Raw genomic sequence first — 21,663 nt, 5'->3', positions numbered from 1 at the left:
TGGGGAAAGAGGCTGAGTGGTGTCCCCAGAATGGCTTATCCCATCCACCTGATTATTAAAATTCTCCTCTGCTGAGGTTACCCGTTGGTGAGCACTCACATGGGATACCAATATTTTCACAGTTTTTGGCCACTCAGAGAGGTCCATCCACACATCTCTTCCCCAAATTTATTTGTCACCAATTTTCCAATCATGTTTCTTCCAAGTCCTTGATCATCCAGCCAAACCATCAGCTATAGCCCATGAATCAGTATATAATCGCACATCTAGTCATTTCTCCTTCCATGTAAAGTGCACAACAAGGTGCACTGCTCGAACTTCTGCCTACTGGGAAGATTTCCCTTCACCGTTCTCCTTCAGGGATGTCCTAGAAAGGGACGGTAGTGCTGCAGCTGTCCACCTTCGGATGGTGCCTGCATATTGTGCAGAACTATCTGTGAACCAGGCTCTAGTCTTCTCTTCCTCTGTCAACTGATCATAGGGAACTCCCCATGAGACCGTTGGTGCAGGCTGAGGGAGAGAAGGCAGGGTGGCAGGAATGGAGACCATGGGCATTGGAGCCACTTCCTCATATAACTTATTTGTGCCTTCAGGACCTGCTGGAGACCAATCTCGTGTATACCACTTCCATGTGATGACGGAATGGTGCTGTGCATGACCCGCTTTATGGCTAGATGGGTCAGAAGCACCCAGTTCATGATAGGAAATTCAGGTCGCATGGTGACTTGATGACCCATAGTCAAACGTTCAGTTTCCACTAAAGCCCAGTAACAGTCCAAGAGCTGTCTCTCAAAAGGAGAGTAGGTATCTGCAGAAGATGGCAGGACCTTGCTCCAAAATCCTAGAGGCCTCTGCTGTGACTCACCTATGGGGGCCTGCCAAAGGCTCCAAACAGCATCCCAATCTGCCACTGACACTTCAAACACCATTGGATCTGCTGAGTCACATGGCCCAAGTGGCAGAGCAGCTTGCACAGCAGCCTGGACCTGCTGCAGAGCCTTCTCCTATTCTGGACCCCACTCAAAACTGGCAGCCTTTTGGGTCACTCAATAAGTGGGCTGGAGTAACACACCCAAATGAGAAATGTGTCGCCTCCAAAATCCAAACAGGCCCACTAGGCATTGTGCCTCTTTCTTGGTTGTAGGAGGCGCCAAATGCACCAACTTATCCTTCAGATTAGAAGGAATATCTCAACAGGCCCCACACCACTGGGCCCCTAGAAATTTTACTGAGGTAGAAGATCCCTGAATCTTAGTCGAATTTATTTTCCATCTTCTGACACACAGTAAGGCCAGTGTGTTTGCTACTTCTTGCTCACTGGATCCAATCAGCATAATGTCATCAATGGAATGAACCAGTGTGATACCTTGTGAAAGTGAAAAGCGATCAAGGTCTCTCTGAGTAAGATTGACACAAAGCTGGAGACTTGATATATCCCTGAGGTAGGACGGTAAAGGTATATTGCTGGCCTTGCCAGCTGAAGGCAAATTGCTTCTGGTGGGCCTTATGAACAGTAATGGAGAAAAAGGCATTTGTCAAGTCATTGGCTACATACCAGGTACCAGGAGATGTGTTAATTTGCTCAAGCAATGAAACCACATCTAATATGGCAGCTACAGTTGGAGTCACCACTTGGTTAAGCTTATGATAATCCACTGTCATTCTCCAAGATCCACAAGTTCCATCTGTCTTCTGCACAGGCCAAATGGGAGAGTTAAACAGGAATATGGTGGGAATCACTACTCCTGCATCTTTCAAGTCCTTGATGGTGGCACAAATCTCCGCAGTCCCTCCACGGATGCGATATTGTTTTTGATTTACTATTTTTCTAGGTAGAGACACCTCTAATGGCCTCCATTTGGCCTTTCCCGTCATAATAGCCCTCACTCTCCTAGTCAGGAAGCCAATGCAGGGGCGTTCTGCCAGCTGCTAAGTATGTCTATGCCAATTATGCATTCTGGCACTGGAGAAATGACCACAGGATGAGACTGGGGACCCACTGGACCCACTGTAAGTTGGATCTGAGGTAAAAATCCATTAATTACCTGACCTCAATAAGCCCCTACTTTAACTGGGGGACCACAATGACATTTTGCATCCACTGGAATCAACATCAGCTCAGAGCCAGTGTCTAGTAGTCCCCGAAATGTCTGATCATTTCCCTTTCCAATGCAAATGTACCCAGGTAAAAAGCCAGAGGTCTCCTTGGGGAAGGGTGGGAGAAAGATTCACTGCATAAGTTGTTGGTAATGTAGTGGTGTCCTTCCTCAAGGGGACCTGGACTTTTCTTAATTCAAGGGATTCTGTGTCTGCAAACTTGCTCAAGTCTGGAAATTGATTGAAGGGTCATGATTCTGTTTTTATAATTCAAATTAGCCTTTTGTCTACTCAGCCTAGAAGTTTTCTGCTTACATAAATTAAGTAGGAATTTTGTAGGCTTCCTATCAATTTCACTTCTAGGAACACTGTAATTAATTAGCCAAAGCCAGAGCTCTACCTGAGTCAGACTATTCTGATTGCCGCTTTGCCTCTGCTGTCTTTTACGGTAGCTACACCCACCTTGCTTTTGACAGTTGAGTGCCGCAACTTGGCCACTGCCACTTTGGGATCCAATCATTCCCATTGTATTTAAATTTTGAAGTTCAGTGACTGCAGTTCCTATTATTAGATCTGACATACAGAGAAGAGCAATTACAGGGCTCTTCAAAGATGCAGGTGCTGCCCTCAAAAATCTGTTTCAGAAGGTATTGGTCAAGGGTATATCCTCTGGACCTCTCAGCTGGGATGAATAGGTCTAAAGTGACTAATGTACTCCACCAACCCAATCTCCCTAAGCCTTTGGATCCCTTCCTGTACATTAAACCAAGGGAGATCGGGCATTTCCAGCTCGCTTACAATGGGACACCTTTTAGTCCATATATCAGCTAACCAAGAAAATAAACTATTAGATTATTTTTTTAACTCCCTGAGCTGTGACATTAAATTCAGAGTCCCTACTTAGCAGGTCCAAATCAATAAATTCAGCTTGATCCAACTCTATGTTCTTTCCACCATTATCCCACACCCTTAATATCCATTCCAATGCCTGTTCTCCAGATTTCTGTTTATATAAATTAGAAAACTGAAGCAGTTATTTTCAAGTGTAGCACACCTCCTCATGGGTCACACTCAGACCCTCACGTCTAGGGGCCTGCCTGGACTTTAGTCTAGTTGTAGGTCTAAAAGCAAACAGGGATGTTGGAGATGAGTCCTGAGGAGAATCAACATTATCTTCCCTGACAACTGCCTCAGCGGAGGCCATCACTGTTGCCTCAGGCAGCACAGGGTTTATCTCCTCAGACAAGGGTGAAGGCTGATGGCAGCATGGGTCGGGGAGGGGATGTTGCCACTACTGGGGATAGGGAAGCTGTTTCTTCCGGCAAAAAAGGTTCATCAGAGTTTACAAAACTCAGTGTCCCCAGCTTCATTGGGGGACATGTCCCCATTCCAAGTTGTGGGGTCCCATTCTTTTCCAATCAATGTCCTCACTTTAACAATAGACACCTGGCAAGACTGTGCATGCACCTTTCCTTACAGATCAGCTACTTGCATGATAAGAGCTTGCGTCTGTTTTTCCACAATTTCGGCTCTTTCTCCACAGGAGATGAGACTGTCACTCAGGGCAATCTTAGAGAATTTGAGGCTCAGTATCTGCTTCTGAAGCCAGGGATAGAATCCCTGAGTTCATCATTTTCTTTCATCACTTTGTCTACTGAACTTAGGAGCAACCAACCAGCTTCATTATGTTTCTTGGTTCTCCATATATGGTCAAACATATTATGTATAGAGTCACTAAACTCCTTGCTTCCCACGAGCAATGAATCAGGAGTGTCAAATGCATTTATTTTGCATAAGTCTCTAAACAGTACACGCCAAAGACTGTCAGTGTTCTGCATACTATTAAAAGTAGAGTCCTTAGCATTTTTAGGTCTAATTGTATTAAGCAGTCAACTCCAGAAACCCCAAAACCAACGAAAAAAGTCCATCCTTAATATTGTATTCCTCTAGAACCACTCCTGGTACCAAAATTTGTATTAGTCAGGATTATCTAGAGGGACAGAACTAATGAATATATGTGTATTATATACACATTATATACACATGTGTAATATACACACATATTCATTAGTCCTGTCCCTCTAGATAACCCTGACTCCTTGCTCCTCAGTCTGAAGACAGCCTATTGTGGGACCTTGTGATCATGTGAGTTAATACTTAGTAAACTCATATATATATTATATCTATGATATTATATATAAAATATATATATAATATCATATATATCATATATATGATATTATATATAAAATATATGTAATATGATATTATAAGATATCTATGATATTATATATTGTATGTAATATGATATTATATATTATATATAATATGATATTATATGATATATATGATATTATATATTATATATAATATGATATTATATGATATATATGATATTATATATTATATATAATATATGATATTATATATTATATATACTATGATATTATATAATATATATGATATCATATATTATATATAATATATTATATATTATATATTATATGATATTATATATTAGATATTATATATAATATCATATTATATATTATATATAATATGATATTATATATTAGATATTATATATTATATATAATATTATCTTATATGTCATATTATATTATATATCATATAATATTATATATGATATATAATATCATATTATGTATAATATATATAATATGTATTAATATATTATATATTATTTATAATCTATAATATGTATTAATATATTATATATCATTTATAATATATAATATATAAATATATTATATAATATACAATATATAATATTATCTATTATTTATGTTATACATATTATATAATATATATTATATATAATATATTATATATAATATCAATAATATCATATATAATATATCATATGATAAATTATTTATATTATATATAATATATAGTATTATATATTGTTTATATTATATATAATATATAATATTGTATATTATTTATATTATATATAATATATAATATTATATATTATTTATACTATATATCATATATGTTATTATATATTATTTATATTATATATAATATATAATATTATATATTATTTATACTATATATCATATATATTATTATATATTATTTATATTACATATATGATATTATATATTATTTATATAATATATAATATATGATATTATATATTATTTATATGATATATAATGTATGATATTATATATTATTTATATGATATATAATATATGATATTACATATTATTTATATGATATATAATCTATGATATTACATATTATTTATATGATATATAATCTATGATATTATATCTTATTTATATGATATATAATCTATGATATTATATCTTATTTATATGATATATAATCTATGATATTATATCTTATTTATATGATATATAATCTATGATATTATATCTTATTTATATTATATATAATATGTGATATTATGTCTTATTTATATTGTATATAATATATGATATTATATATGATTTATATTATATATAATATATGATATTATATATGATTTATATTATATATAATATGTGATATTATATATGATTTATATTATATATAATATATGATATTATATATGATTTATATTATATATAATATATACAATGTTATATATTATTTATATTATATATAATATATGATATTATTTATATTATATATAATATATTATATTATTCATATTATATATAATATATTATATTATTCATATTATATCATATATAACATTATTTATTTATATTATATATAATATATCATATTATTTATTTATATTATATATAATATATATTATATATTATATATAACATTATTTATTTATATTATATATAATATATATTATATATTATTTATATTATATAAGATTATATATTATATTATATTATGTAAGATTATATATGATATTATATATAATATATGACATTATACATTATTTACATTATATATAATATAAGATATTATACATTATTCATATTATATATAATATAAAACATTATACATTAATTATATTATATATGATATATGATATTATATGTTATTTATAATATATAATATATGATATGTAATATATAACATATTATATATTGTATATTGTTATATAAAATATATATAATAATGTATATTATATATTACATATTATCTATTATAGATTATATATAATATGTAATATATGACATATTATATGTTATATATTGTTATATAATATATAACAATATATAATATATCATAATACATATATTATATATTATATATAATCTAATGTGTATTATATATTAAATATTACATAATATATATTATATTAATATATAGTATGTACATATAATATAATAAAATATATATTATATTATATTGTTATATAGAATATATAATTATATTATACATATTATATTATATATTTCCTATTATATATGATATTATATATTTCCTATAATATATATGATATTATATATTTCCTATAATATATATGATATTATATATTTCCTATAATATATATGATATGATATATTTCATATAATATATATGATATGATATATTTCATATAATATATATGATATATATTATATAAAATATATATGATATTATATATTTTATAAAATATATATTTTATATAATATATATTATATATTTTATATAATATATATTATATATTTTATATAATGTATATTATATTATATATTTTATACAATATATATTATATATTTTATATAATATATATTATATATTTTATACAATATATATGATATATTTTATGTAAGATATATTATATATTTCATATAATATATAATATATGATATATTTTATATAAGATATATTATATCTGATATATTTTATATAAGATATAATATATATAATATAAGATATAATATATAATATAAGATATAATATATATATTATATAAGACATAATATATATATTATATCTTCTATAATATATATATTATATAAGATACAATATATATATTATATAAGATACAATATATATAAGATACTATATATATTATAGAAGATATAAGATATATATTATAGAAGATATAATATATATATTATAGAAGATATATATATATTATAGAAGATATAATATATATATTATAGAAGATATAATATATATATTATAGAAGATATAATATATATATTATAGAAGATATTATATATATTATAGAAGATATAATATATATATTATAGAAGATATAATATATATCATAGAAGATATAATATATATCATAGAAGATATAATATATATATTATAGAAGATATAAGATATATATTATAGAAGATATAATATATATATTATAGCAGATATAATATATATATTATAGAAGATATAATATATATATTATAGAAGATACAATATATATATTATAGAAGATATAATATATATTATAGAAGATATAATATATATTATAGAAGATATAATATATATGATATATTTTATATATTCATATGATATATATGATATATTATGTATTTTATATGATATATATAATATAACATATATAATATATATTATATAATATATATATTCTATATTATATATCATATAGGATATATATATGATATATATATTCTATAGTATATATAATATAGAATATATATATTCTATATTATATATACTATAGAATACATATATTATATATTATATATACTATAGAGTATATATATTCTATAGTATATATATATTCTATAGAATATATATACTCTATATTATATATTTTCTATAGAATATATATATTCTATATTATATATTTTCTATAGACTATATATATTCTATATTATATATATTATATATATAATATATATAATATATATTTATGAGTTTAGTAAGTATTAACTCACATGATCACAAGGTCCCACAATAGGCTGTCTTGAGACTGAGGAGTAAGGAGAGCCAGTCTGAATTGTGAAACTGAAGAACCTGGATTCTGACGTTTGAGGGCAGGAAGCATCCAGCACGGGAGAAAGATGTAGGCTGGGAGGCTAGGCCAGTCTTTCTTATTCAGGTTTTTCTGCCTGCGTTATATTCGCTGGCAGCTGATTCGATTGTGCTCACTACATTAAGGGTGGGTTTGTCTTCCCCAGCCCACTGATTCAAATGTTAATCTCCTTTGGCAACATCCCAACAGACAAACCCAGGATCAGTACTTTTCATTCTTCAATCAAGTTAACACTCAGTATTAACCATCACACTTAGTCATTCAGTAAAACTTGGGGATGTCTAGTTCAATCCTAAATTTAATACTTGGACTAGTCTTCTGAAAGTGAACAAAAAAGTTTTAAATTATGATCCATTATCAAAAAGTAGGAGAGAAAGTATGATGTGCCATATAAATCTATTCTTTTAGGGTATGTTTAAATTCAGCATCATTTTTTGAAATATGGTATTTCTTAATATAATATGCAGAATTGTTAGGGAGAAAGAATTATCAATCTAAAACAATTACAAAAAACAATTGCTAAAAGTCATGCATTTAACCATACCTGTGGCTGAAACCTAGTTCCTTTGGCCACAGTAGCCTAAGCTGATTTGGTGGAAGCATACTGAAAATGTGAGCAAATCAGCTTAATACCTGAGCTTTGTATCAGAACCACAAAGCTGAGATCAGTCAGAAACCTTAAAAACAACATCAATAATTTGGAGGAAAATACTTTAAATAAATAATCAGTAACATAAAATAATTAATATACCGAAATTGTAGCAACAACAGTGTTTACAATAGAAAATTTAGAAGCAAGTTAGATATCCAATGGTAGAAGAATGGGTAAAGAACCCGTGATATTATATTATGGTCTTGTATATATTCATCACAATGTTACTTAGAGTTTCTAATGACCTGGGAAATACTAAAAATATCATGTTAGACGCTAAACAGCAAGTTATAACATTTTAAAAACATTTAAATAATGTATGTTCTTGTGTGGATGCATGTATATTCATACCTCTATTAATATATTATAAAAAGACTAGATGTAATGGCTCTAAAACATTATTGAGCTTAATAACTAAGTTTTATTATTGTAAATATACATATATTTTTAATTTTACAATTAATGTCTACTACCTGTAATGAGAAAAGCAAAATTATTTATAAAAATAAATTTATAAACATCTACATTTTTTCCTTAAAAATGTATGTGAGATATGAACTTAGAGTAAATTATGATGAATACATATTCAAGTATGTCCAATTGACAATAAAATGTTCTTTGTTTTTCTATGTCCACAGTGAGGTGACTTACCTTAAATTTATATACTACTAGTAGGTGAAAAGTGGGAGTACTTGAGAGTTGCCTCATAAATAATCATTGTTCTCTTGATGAATCCTCCTTGGTCTGGTGCAGTTCAATAATTCTTCTCATCTGTCCTATTTTCCAGTTGTCCCTCTCCCTCATGCCACCTAAATCAGTGACATTCATGCTTCTAATGATGCAGCATAAACAATAAAGAATACTACAGGCCCAGGTCACAATCTTAACCAAAACATTTTTTAAAAACCTGACAAAATAAGATGCATGATATACTTTACAATATGGTGTTATTTTTATATTAAACGTGATATTTGACATTTGTATGACTGTGACTAAGATCACTCTATTAAAATGAAAAATTTTAACAAACCTTTAGAGGTGGTTGCAGTTTTGATGGACTTGGGATAAGCCCAGCATGAGTTTAGAAACACGTGTTCTATTTCTACTACAGACTAGCTATGTTTTATATACATATATATATATACACACACACATATATAAAAATATGTTCACATATACATACATATGTATGTATATATGTATATGTATGTGCATATATGTATACACACAAATACATATATGTATATATACATGTATATATGTATACATGTATTCATACACATACATGCATATATGTATGCATGTGTGTGTATGCATACATATATATGCATGTATGTGTACGAATACCTCACCTCTCTCAGCCTTCCTAGAATTGAAGAGAGTTATGACCTTGATGTGGACTAGGTTTTGGCTTAAGGGAATGTTCTGGCTGATTTGATCTTCTCCAGATAATATGTATGTATATGTGTGTATACATATACACACATATGCATACATATATATGTACACACACACACACACACACATAAACACAAGCATACCTCAGAGATATTGTGGGTTGTTTCCAGACCACCACAAAGGCAAATATCACAATACATTGAGTCGCACAAACTTTTTGATTTCCCAATGCATGTGAACTTTTACATGCCCATGCTTTTCAATAGTCTATTAAGTGTGCAATAGATGTGTAAAAATGTACTTAATTAAAAATACTTTATTGCTAAAAAATGCTAGGCCAGGCGCAGTGGCACACACCTGTAATCCCAGCAGTTGGGGAGGCCAAGAGGGGTGGATCACCTTAGGTCAGGAGTTAGAGACTAGCCTGACTAACATGGTGAAACCCCGTCTCTACTAAAAATACAAAAAACAAATAGCCAGGCGTGGTGGCACGTGCCTGTAGTCCCACGTGCCTGTAGTCCCAGGTACTTGGGAGGCTGAGGCAGGAGAATCATTTAAACCTGGGAGGCAGAGGTTGCAGTGAGCCAAGATCACACTATTGCACTTGAGCCTGGGCAAGAAGAGCGAAACTCCGTCTCAAAAAAAAAAAAAATGCTAACAACCAGCTGAGCCTTCAGATAGTCAGATAGTCATCATGTTTTTGCTGGTGGAGAGTCTTGCCTTGATGTTCATGGCTGCTATCAGGATGGTGGTTGCTATAGGTTGGGGTGACTGTGCAATTTCCTAAACTAAAACAAAAATGAATCTTGCCTCATAGACTGTTCCTTTCATGAAAGATTTCTCTCTAGCATGTGATGCTATTTGATAGCATTTTAATCACATTAGCACTTCTTCCAAAATTGGAGTCAATGCACTTAAACCCTGCCATTACCTTACCAATTAAGTTTATGGAACATTCTAAATCCTTTGTTGTCACTTCAACAATGTTCACAGCAGCTTCACCAGAACTCGTTTCCACCTCAGGAAACAACTTTGCTCATCTGTAAGAAGCAACTCCTCATCCATTGAGGTTTTATTATGAGATTAGCAATCCAGTCACATCTTGAGGCTCCACTTCTCATTTTAAGTTATTTTATTATTTTCAACACATCTGCAGTTACTTTCTCCACTGAAGCCTTGAATCCCTCAGTCATCTATGAGTGCTGGAATCAATTTTATTTAAACTCTTTTTAATATTGATATTTTCACAGCCTCCTATGAATCACAGATGTTCTTAATGACATATAGAATGATGAATCCTTCTCAGAAGGTTTTCAATTTACTTTTCCCAGATCCATCACAGGAATCACAATCTATGGCAGCTATAGTCTTATGAAATATGTTTCTTAAATAATAAAACATGAAAGTCAAAATTACTCTTTGACTCATGGGCTACAGAATGAATGTTGTATTAGCAGGCATGAAAACAACATTAATCTTACACACAGCTCCATCAGAGCTCTTGGGTGGCCAGGTATATTATCAATGAACAGTCATATGTTGAAAGAAATCTTATTTCCTGAGCAGTAGGTCTCAACAGTGGGTTTAAAATATTCAGTAAACCATGCTGTAAACAGATGCGCTCTTATTCAGGCTTTGTTGTTCTATTTATAGAGCACAGACACAGTAGATTTAGCATAATTTTGGAGGGGCCCTGGAATTTTCAGACAGAATGGTAAATGGACATTGGCTTCAACTTAAAAGTCACCAGCTGCATCCCCTTTTAAATAAGAGTCAGCCTGTCCTTTCAAGTTTTGAAGTTAGTCATTGACTTCTCCTCTGCAGCTGCAAAACTCTTGGATATCATCTTCCAATAGAAGGTGTTTTTTTCTTTTTTCTTGTTGTTGTTGTTTTGTCTTGTTTTGTTTTGTTTTGTTTTGAGATGGAGTTTTGTTCTTGTTGCCCAGCCTGGAGTACAATGGTGCGATCTTGGCTCACCGCAACCTCCGCCTCCTGGGCAATTCTCCTGCCTCAGCCTCCCAAGTAGCTGGGATTACAGGCATGCACCACCAAGCCCGGCTAATTTTTTTGGTATTTTTACTAGAGACAGGGTTTCTCCATGTTGGTAAAGCTGCTCTCAAACTCCTGACCTCAGGTGATCCACCTGCCTCGGCCTCCCAAACTGCTGGGATTACAGGTGTGAGCCACCGCACCTGGCCAAGGGTGGTTTTATCTACATTTAAAATCTGTTGTTTAACGTAGCCATCTTCACTATTTACATTAACTAGATCTTCTGGATAAGTGACTGCACCTTCTACATTGGCACTTGCTGCTTCACCTTATGGAGATGGCTTCTTTCCTTAAACCTCATGAACTAACCCCTGCTGGCTTAAAACTTTTCTTCTACAGCCTCCTCACCTCTCTTGGCCTTCCTAGAATTGAAGAGAGTTATGACCTTGATGTGGACTAGGTTTTGGCTTAAGGGAATGTTCTGGCTGATCTGATCTTCTCTAGATAACCAAAACTTTTTTCATATCAGCAATAGGTGGTTTAGCTTTCTTATCATGTTTTTGTTCACTGTGGTAGTAGTTTTGATTTTATTCAGGAACCTTTCATTTGCATTCACAATTTGGCTAACTGGCACAAGAGGCCTAGCTTTCAGCCTAGTTCAGCTTTTCACATGCCTTTCTCACTAAGCTTAATTATTTCTAGCTTTTGAGTTAAAGAAAGGTGAAACTCTCACTTGAATGCCTGGAGGCCATTGTAGGGTTTTTAATCAGCTTACTTTCAATACTGTTGTGTGAAAGGGAATATAGAGACTTGACGAGAGGTAGAGAGATGGAGGAACAATTGGTTGGTGGAGCAGTCAGAAAACACACAACATCTATCTATTTAAGTTCACCATCTTATATGATTAAGTTAAACATCTTCTATAGGTAGAGTTCATGAGGCCCTAAAACAATTACAAGCATCGCATGAAAAGATCAGTAATCACAGATCACCATAACAGATATAATAATAATAAAAAAGGTTGAAATATCACCAGCATTACCAAAATGTTGTGACACAGAGACTTGAAGTGAGCACATGCTGTCGAAAATAAAAATTGGTGCCAATAGATTTGCTGAACCCAGGATTGCTACAAACTTTTCATTTGTAAAAATGCAAAATCTGCAAAGCACCATAAGTCAAAACACAATTACATGAGGTATGCCTGTATACAGATAGAGCATCCTTAATCCAAAAATCTTAAATTTGAAAGCTTCGAAATTCAAAACTTTTTGAGTGTCAACATGACAACACAGGAAAATTTCACACCTGACCTCATGTAATGGGTTACAGTCAAAATGCTATCAAAACTCTGTCTCATGCACAAAATTATCAAACATATTGTATAAAATGACCTTCAAGCTATTAGAATTGGGTTCCTTCTTCAAAATATGTCAGTATGTATATGGAAGTATTCAAAAATTCAAATAAATTAAATCCAAAACAGTTCTGAACCTACGCATTTTGGATAATGGATACTCATCCAATGTGTGTGTGTGTGTGTGTGTGCATGTGTGTCTGTGTGTGTGTGCATTTCCATATATGTACTTATATGTTCCCCTTCTCTTTGAGTTGGTTTCCCTATCTGGAAAATTAGGGGTTGGAGATCATGAATGCAAAATCACCTCTCTGTCCCAAGCTGTGTTCCCTCTGGATATTAAAAATAATTCAAAGCTCAGAAATTTGGGATCATGTTATGAAATGTTTTCAGTGTCATAAAATGATTAAAAACTACAGTTTTCATTTTATCTTAAAAACAAAGTGATGACTGTAAACCAGGGGTCAAAATTAGTTGTGAACAAAGAGTTTGTTTGACCCAGAGGCACTTCATCTAGATGAATTATAAGCCTCAAAGAACATAGTAACAGCGAATTAATCAAGAAACTTACTCCTTGTTTATGTGTGGTTTTTTGAAGCTGAGTTTTTCTAGTGTGTTTGAAGGACTTCAGATCATTGCTCATTTGTGAAAGTGACATTTTTTTTCTTGGGTATAACAATATGCATTTTCAATGTAGGGCAAGTTTAATTATTCCTCCTAGAAAACATGCCTTTCACCACACATGACAAATTCTCCCCTAAAACAGATCTCTATATTGAAAATTGTTTCAGTATTGCTCCCAGTCCATGATTTACTTTTAGTATAAAAATTGATTTTCTTTTGGTCTAAGAAAAAATATTTAGAAGTGAAGACAGGGTATAGTTTTTCTTCTTACCATGAATTAAGCCAGACTATCTTCAGGGTATTTCTCATCTAGTTTAAGAGATAACTTTAACATCATTACAAAGTGAAACACTATGTATTGTGAAATCATAGCACGCAAACCAAGCACAAAGGGAAAGAAAAGTAGATTGTTACAATTCCGGGAATCCATAGAGGGCTTCATGGCGTAGATGGATATGTTAACTACATTAACATATCTTTGAAGAAAAAGATATAATAAGCAGCAAAATTGTTACTTTGTGGTGCAGCAATTTATTCAAGGACATAGAAGGTACTCAGCAAAATTTTACCTTGTAAATGCACCCATGCCTAGATTTTATCCTAGGACTATTTGAATACAGAAAAACTAAATCATTTTTCATTTTCTAGAATTACAAATTATTTCTATTTATTATTGCACGGAAGTATCAATCAAGACTAGCCAAACTATTTTCTAAAATGCAAGTAAAATAGCTATAATTAAATTGATCAAAATACAAATTTCCTTGATCATCTTTTATGCAGAAAACTGAAGTTATATACTAAGGATACTTTCCTTACATTTGATATTCACACCTTTATTCATCCACTCATATCACAAATATGTATTGAGTCCCTACCATGCTAATTTCTGAGGGAGTACAATAATGAAAAAAATAGGAAATAGACAATATACTGTCAAAAATAGAAAACGAAAATAGAAAAAATAAAATACATTAGAGTTTACATTCTAACTTATACTGTGTGTACCTGTGTTTGTCATTGTATATGTCTATGTGTATGTCTTTGGGCACACACTTGCATATATATGAAGCAGAGAGATTTAGCAGAAACTAGGAAAATCTAATAGTCATGAGACCCTATTTTTAGTCATGGCATTAACAACACATTGCATTTCCTAAAGAAGGTCCCCAAAAACATTTCTTTTATAATTTGATTTTGACACACCCTTGTCAAGGGGTAAAGTCTAATGTAAAAGGGGGTAGACCAGGGGTCCACAAGCCCCAGGCTGTGGACCAGTGCCTATCTTTGGCCTGTTAGGAACTAGGCTGCATGGCAGGAGGTGAGCGGCTGACAAGTGAGCATTACTGCCTGAGCTCCACCTCCTGTCAGATGAGTAGTGGCAGTAGATTCTCATAGGAGCATGAACCTTATTGTACATGCAAGTGATCTAGGTTGTGTGCTCCTTATGCGTATCTAATGCCTGATTATCTGAGGTGGAACCGTTTCATCCTGAAACCATCCCCAGCCTCCTACCCCCTACCCCTACCCACCCCCCTACACCTACTCCAGGGAAATATTGTCTTCCACGAAACTGGTCCCTGGTGCCAAAAATGTTGGGGACCACTGACGTAGACAATGCCAGAAAAGGTCAAACAACTTCTTCCTGGTTCTCTTGGAGCACTTTCTCTGGGGGAAGCCAGCTACCATCTAAGAAGTCTGACTTCCCTGAGGTTACCATGTTGGAGAGGCTACATATAGACACTTTGGTAAAAAGCCCCAGCTGATACCAGCCTTCTTCCAGTCATCCTCTCCAAGGTGTCAGACACGTGAGTAGAGCAGCCTTGGACTCTCTAGACCAAGCTTTTCTAACTCACGGCCCAGGATGTCTTTGAATGTGGCTCAACACAAATTTGTAAACTTTCTTAAAACATTATCAGATTTGTTTTTTTAGCTCATCAGTTATCGTTAGTGTTAGTGAATTTTATGTGTGGCCCAAGACAATTCTTCTTCCAGTGTGGCCCAGGGAAGCCAAAATATTGGACACTCCTGCTCTAGACTATCCCATCCATCAGGTAGGTACCACAAAGTGACCTCAGTCAATGTCGTGAGGAGCAGAAGAATCATCCTACTGACCACTCTCAAGTTAATTAACTACATAATACATAAGATGTAATTAAATAGTTGTGGTTTTAAGCCGCTTGATTTTCAGGTGGTTTACGTCACAGCAATAATAACTGGGATAGATGTACAACTTAATAGCTATGTGACCATAGAAAAGTTAACTACGCTGAACTTTGTTTTTATTTGTAAAATGAAAATACCAATATACGTCCTTCGTACCCAACATAAATTGGAGGTGTCATTTTAGCATTATTCTCCTCAAGCCCGCATTTGTCTTTCATTTACTCAGCAATTAAACACCAAGTTAGTCTCATTTCTACAACCTGTCATCCCCCAGTATAGTTTCTGTCAAGAAAGTCAAGTCGCAAATGAGATCAGAGTGTAGTGCTGCCATGTTTAATTCTCAGAGTCAACTGGTGGCTCTGACGCACCCTGTGATTCACCGCCTATAGATTTCAATTTTGCCAGAATTCGAGAAACTTCATTTAACATACTTTCATAAACCTTCTTTTCACAGTGACTATAAGGGACATATTAAACATATTTGTAAACTGATTTTACAAATTTAAATCCAGGCAGTTTACTGGGTTCTTCTGACTTCTTTTCATATGCAAACGTAAAAAATTCACTTTTCCATTATAATGAAAAACTGAACATATACCATGCCATGTCTGATAATCTGTCCCTTCTCCTGTCACTGATATGGAAGTATAAAAATTCAGATTGTCCCATGCCTTTTAGATTTCTCTGATGGCCGATGAGGTATTCCTGGTGGTAAAGACTGACCCTTTGATCACACATCTCTCACAAGTAAGCAATACTAGGCTGTAAGACCTTTGGCTTATTTACATCTCTCTGACTTCAAAGTTTGTTTGTAAGGCAAGTTTATATAGGTATACCCAACATTAAGTACACATGATGTTTAACAATCTGGATTTCTGAAATGGGAAAAGTAGAAGGAGGGAAGTTACTCTATACTTCACTATAGGCCTATGTATGGTCCTATAAAGTAATACTATAGGCTTACCTATAGTATTACTTTAAATACTGCTTCACAAGAGTACCTTTAAATACAGTATTGGTTACAAAAATGTAGACATACATGGAAATTTTCAGATTTACATCTATTTTGCAGAGTAGGTTACATCTGTATATATTATAATTTTTTGTACATTATTGTTTCAGCACGGAAACCTAAAGTAATAGGCATTACCTTGTTCACTGCCCATTATATACAAAAATTAAGCTAGTCTCATCATATGCTTTCCTTGTGGTAATCTTAAAGTAATCATTTTACTCCCATTTTAAAGACAAGAAAATTGATTCTCAGATAAATCAAGTGTGATGGTTAATATGGAGTGTCAACTTGATTGGACTGAAGGATGCGAAGTATCACTTATGGGTGTGTCTGTGAGGATGTTGCCACAGGAGATTAACATTTGTGCCAGTGGACTGGGAGAGGCAGACCCACCCCCCCATCTGGATGGGCACCATATAATCAGCTGTCAGTGTGGCTAGAATAAATCAGGCAGAAGAAGTTGGAAGGACATGACTTGCTGAGTCTTCCAGCCTTCATCTTTCTCGCATGCTGGATGCTTCCTGCCCTCAAACGTCAGACTCCAAGTTCTTCAGCTTTTGGACTCTTGGACCTACACCGGTGGTTTTCCAGGGACTTTTGGGCCTTCGACCACAGACTGAAGACTACACTGTCAGTTTCTCTACTTTTGAGGTTTTGGGACTTGGACTGGCCTCCTTGTTCCTCAGCTTGCAGATCACCTACTGTGGGACTTCACCTTGTGATCATGTGAGTCAATACTCCTTAATACATTTAGAACAATGGAGCCTTCTATTCCTAGGACTAGTCTGTATGAGTGAGTGTGTGAGTGTATGAGTGAGTGTTTATATATATATATATATATATATATATATAAACACACACACACACATCTATCCTATTCTGTCCCCCTAGAGAACCCTGACTAATACATTAAGGTATTGCCCAAGGTCACTCTGCTGGAAAATGGTAAAAATTTGATTTAAATTATAGTTTAACCTGAAACTGCCTTTGTATCCTTTGCCTTCTATTATTTCCCAGTACTCATGATTTATGCCTAAACCACAATGAATAGTTTGAGGCATAAGCATTTGAACCTTACTACCATTGCTCATAACGTTCTCTCCCTCTGTAATGCTGTTATCCTCATTTCTACAACATCATATGAGGCTAAGTCTTATAGTAAGTTTTGAAAGTCTCATAAAATTCTCTCATTTTCCTGTCTTTTCATAGCATTTCTTGGCACCTTTCTCATATGACTGATCACATTCTTAGATCCATTATCTACGTTCATGTCTTAGCTCTCCAGCCAGCCTGCGGTAGTAATAATCAGATCTGCATAGTGCTTTACAGACACACTGCATTTTCCCATGTATCTTTTCTTTTAAGGAAGACTCTTCTAGTGACTGAAAATTATGAACTCACATTTTAGTGCCCAATATGAGAGTAAAATTTTGAAATGAAAGTACTATGATGTATTTTCCTCTAACTTATCATTGATATATTCTTTCCTAGAGAGTTTTGAATGTCCTAAAATCATAACAAAAATTATCTCACTACATCTATTTGTACTTGTCCTTTCATCTACCTTTTTTCCAGAGTTTCAATCAGATGAGGCCTTCTGGAATATTAATTTATAAAATTAATTTTATCTTTAGCTGTTTGGAGATACCTACAAAATCTACAGTAGGTTGTGATTGACATTTTAAAATTATGGCCAGTGAACTTGGGCAACCAGTGTCCTAACATCTGCATCTCTGCTTGGCTTCATTATCCTCTCTTCTTTGTCTTGACATCTATGCTATCATTCTTGTACATTGGTTAAACTGTTATGTCTTTGTGGGGAAAAATTGCTCCAGAATAAATTCACCTGCCTCTTGATGAAAGAAAAAAAGGAACAGTGGAGACTTAAAGAGAAAGATTTTAGACAGAAAAGAAAGTAATAGAACTGAGCCTAATTTAAAGAGGAGGAGGTATTTCATGGATGCTCACATCCTCGGTGTCAACAAACCAACCTTCCAAATGTTCTGTATAGAACTAAGACAAATATAATTTCTGTTTAATTCGATGAAAAAAACTGTTCATGAACTGCTAGGCAAAACATTATGAATTTGAAAGGGTTATTTACTTTTTAAATGTATATTGCAATTCATTTGATAGGGAGGAACATATAGTATAGTGTTATTTTCAACTGAGAGCTACATGAAGTTATTAAGACTCAGCTTTTATTCCAGAAAAGTTGCCAAGTACAATCTTTCATTATTATGCTGCATCTATTTACATATAATCGACCTCATTTGAGCAGGGTAAAGTGACAAGGCCTGGATTCCATAAAACCTCATTATTTCAATGCAGAAAAAGCTCATGTTATTTATACTTCTGTGACTTATTCTTTCACTTACTTGTGAGTTATTGCTCTGCAAGTTTCATTTGCCTTCTCTAAACCTTTATGCCTTAGGAATTAACACTCTTGTACACGATGGTAATTTTTCATTTGCCTTTTTCTCAGAGATGTACAAAATATTGAACCTACTTTTCTCAAATACAGTACCTAAAGCATAATGAATGAAAGCATGTTTCTAGCATAGCTTCCTCTTTTATATTGTATTTTTTGACTTATCAAGAATTACTTATAAGTGCATTTTCTTGAGCATATGTATTGCTTTCAGAAACATTTTCAATGCAAGACCTAAGCAAGAACACTTAAGTCCCTCGTTCTTTAAACTCTAGGTAGTTACTGCTTAGGAAGCTACATCCATTTTCTTTTCTTTTTTTTTTTTTTTTAAAGTGAATAATACATTGTCCTTTATTTCAAGAGGCTCACTGTCTTTCTTTCCCCTCTCTCCATCCCTCCTGTGCCCCTCCCTCCCTGGCTTCCTTTTTCCTTTCTTTTTTTATTTATTTTTTATTATACTTTAAGTTTTAGGGTACATGTGCACAACATGCAGGTTAGTTACATATGTATACATGTGCCATGTTGGTGTGCTGCACCCATTAACTCGTCATTTAACATTAGGTAAATCTCCTAATGCTATCCCTCCCCCCTCCCCCCACCCCACAACAGGCCCAGGTGTGTGATGCTCCCCTTCCTGTGTCCATGTGTTCTCATTGTTCTCTATGAGTGAGAACATGTGGTGTTTGGTTTTTTGTCCTTGCGATAGTTTGCTGAGAATGATGGTTTCCAGCTTCATCCATGTCCCTACAAAAGACATGAACTCATCATTTTTTATGGCTGCATAGTATTCCATGGTGTATATGTGCCACATTTTCTTAATCCAGTCTATCATTGTTGGACATTTGGGTTGGTTCCAAGTCTTTGCTATTGTGAATAATGCTGCAATAAACATATGTGTGCATGTGTCTTTACAGCAGCATGATTTATAATCCTTTGGGTATATACCCAGTAATTGGATGGCTGGGTCAAATGGAATTTCTAGTTCTAGATCCCTGAGGAATCGCCACACTGACTTCCACAAGGGTTGAACTAGTTTACAGTCCCACCAACAGTGTAAAAGTGTTCCTATTTCTCCACATCCTCTCCAGCACCTGTTGTTTCCTGACTTTTAAATGATCGCCATTCTAACTGGTGTGAGATGGTATCTCATTGTGGTTTTGATTTGCATTTCTCTGATGGCCAGTGATGATGAGCATTTTTTTATGTGTCTTTTAGCTGCATAAATGTCTTCTTTTGAGAAGTGTCTGTCCATATCCTTTGCCCACTTTTTGATGGGGTTGTTTGTTTTTTTCTTGTAAATTTGTTGGAGTTCATTGTAGATTCTGGATATTAGCCCTTTGTCAGATGAGTAGATTGCAAAAATTTTCTCCCATTCTGTAGGTTGCCTGTTCACTCTGATGGTAGTTTCTTTTGCTGTGCAGAAGCTCTTTAGTTTAATTAGATCCCATTTGTCAATTTTGGCTTTTGTTGCCATTGCTTGTGGTGTGTTAGACATAAAGTCCTTGCCCTTGCCTATGTCCTGAATGGTATTGCCTAGGTTTTCGTCTAGGGTTTTTATGGTTTCAGATCTAACATTTAAGTCTTTAATCCATCTTGAATTAATTTTTTATAGGGTGTAAGGAGGCAATCCAGTTTCAGCTTTCTCCATATGGCTAGCCAGTTTTCCCAGCACCATTTATTAAATAGGGAATCGTTTCCCCATTTCTTGTTTTTGTCAGGTTTGTCAAAGATCAGATGATTGTAGATATGTGGATATGTGGCATTATTTCTGAGGGCTCTATTCTGTTCCATTGGTCTATATCTCTGTTTTGGTACCAGTACCATGCTGTTTTGGTTACTGTAGCCTTGTAGTATAGTTTGAATTCAGGTAGTGTGATGCCTCCATCCATTTTCTAGTTAAGTAACAAAAATGTCCTTCAGTGTGTGTATAACTTTAAGAGAAACCATTGATTTCTAATTACATATTGAATTTTACCACCCCACAAGTTATAGAAAATTA

The sequence above is a fragment of the Pongo abelii genome, chromosome X (genome assembly GCF_028885655.2).
Source record: "Pongo abelii isolate AG06213 chromosome X, NHGRI_mPonAbe1-v2.0_pri, whole genome shotgun sequence".
In the NCBI taxonomy this organism is placed as follows: domain Eukaryota; kingdom Metazoa; phylum Chordata; class Mammalia; order Primates; family Hominidae; genus Pongo; species Pongo abelii.
The sequence above is the reverse complement of the archived record's forward strand: the minus strand, read 5'-3'. Positions refer to the sequence as shown.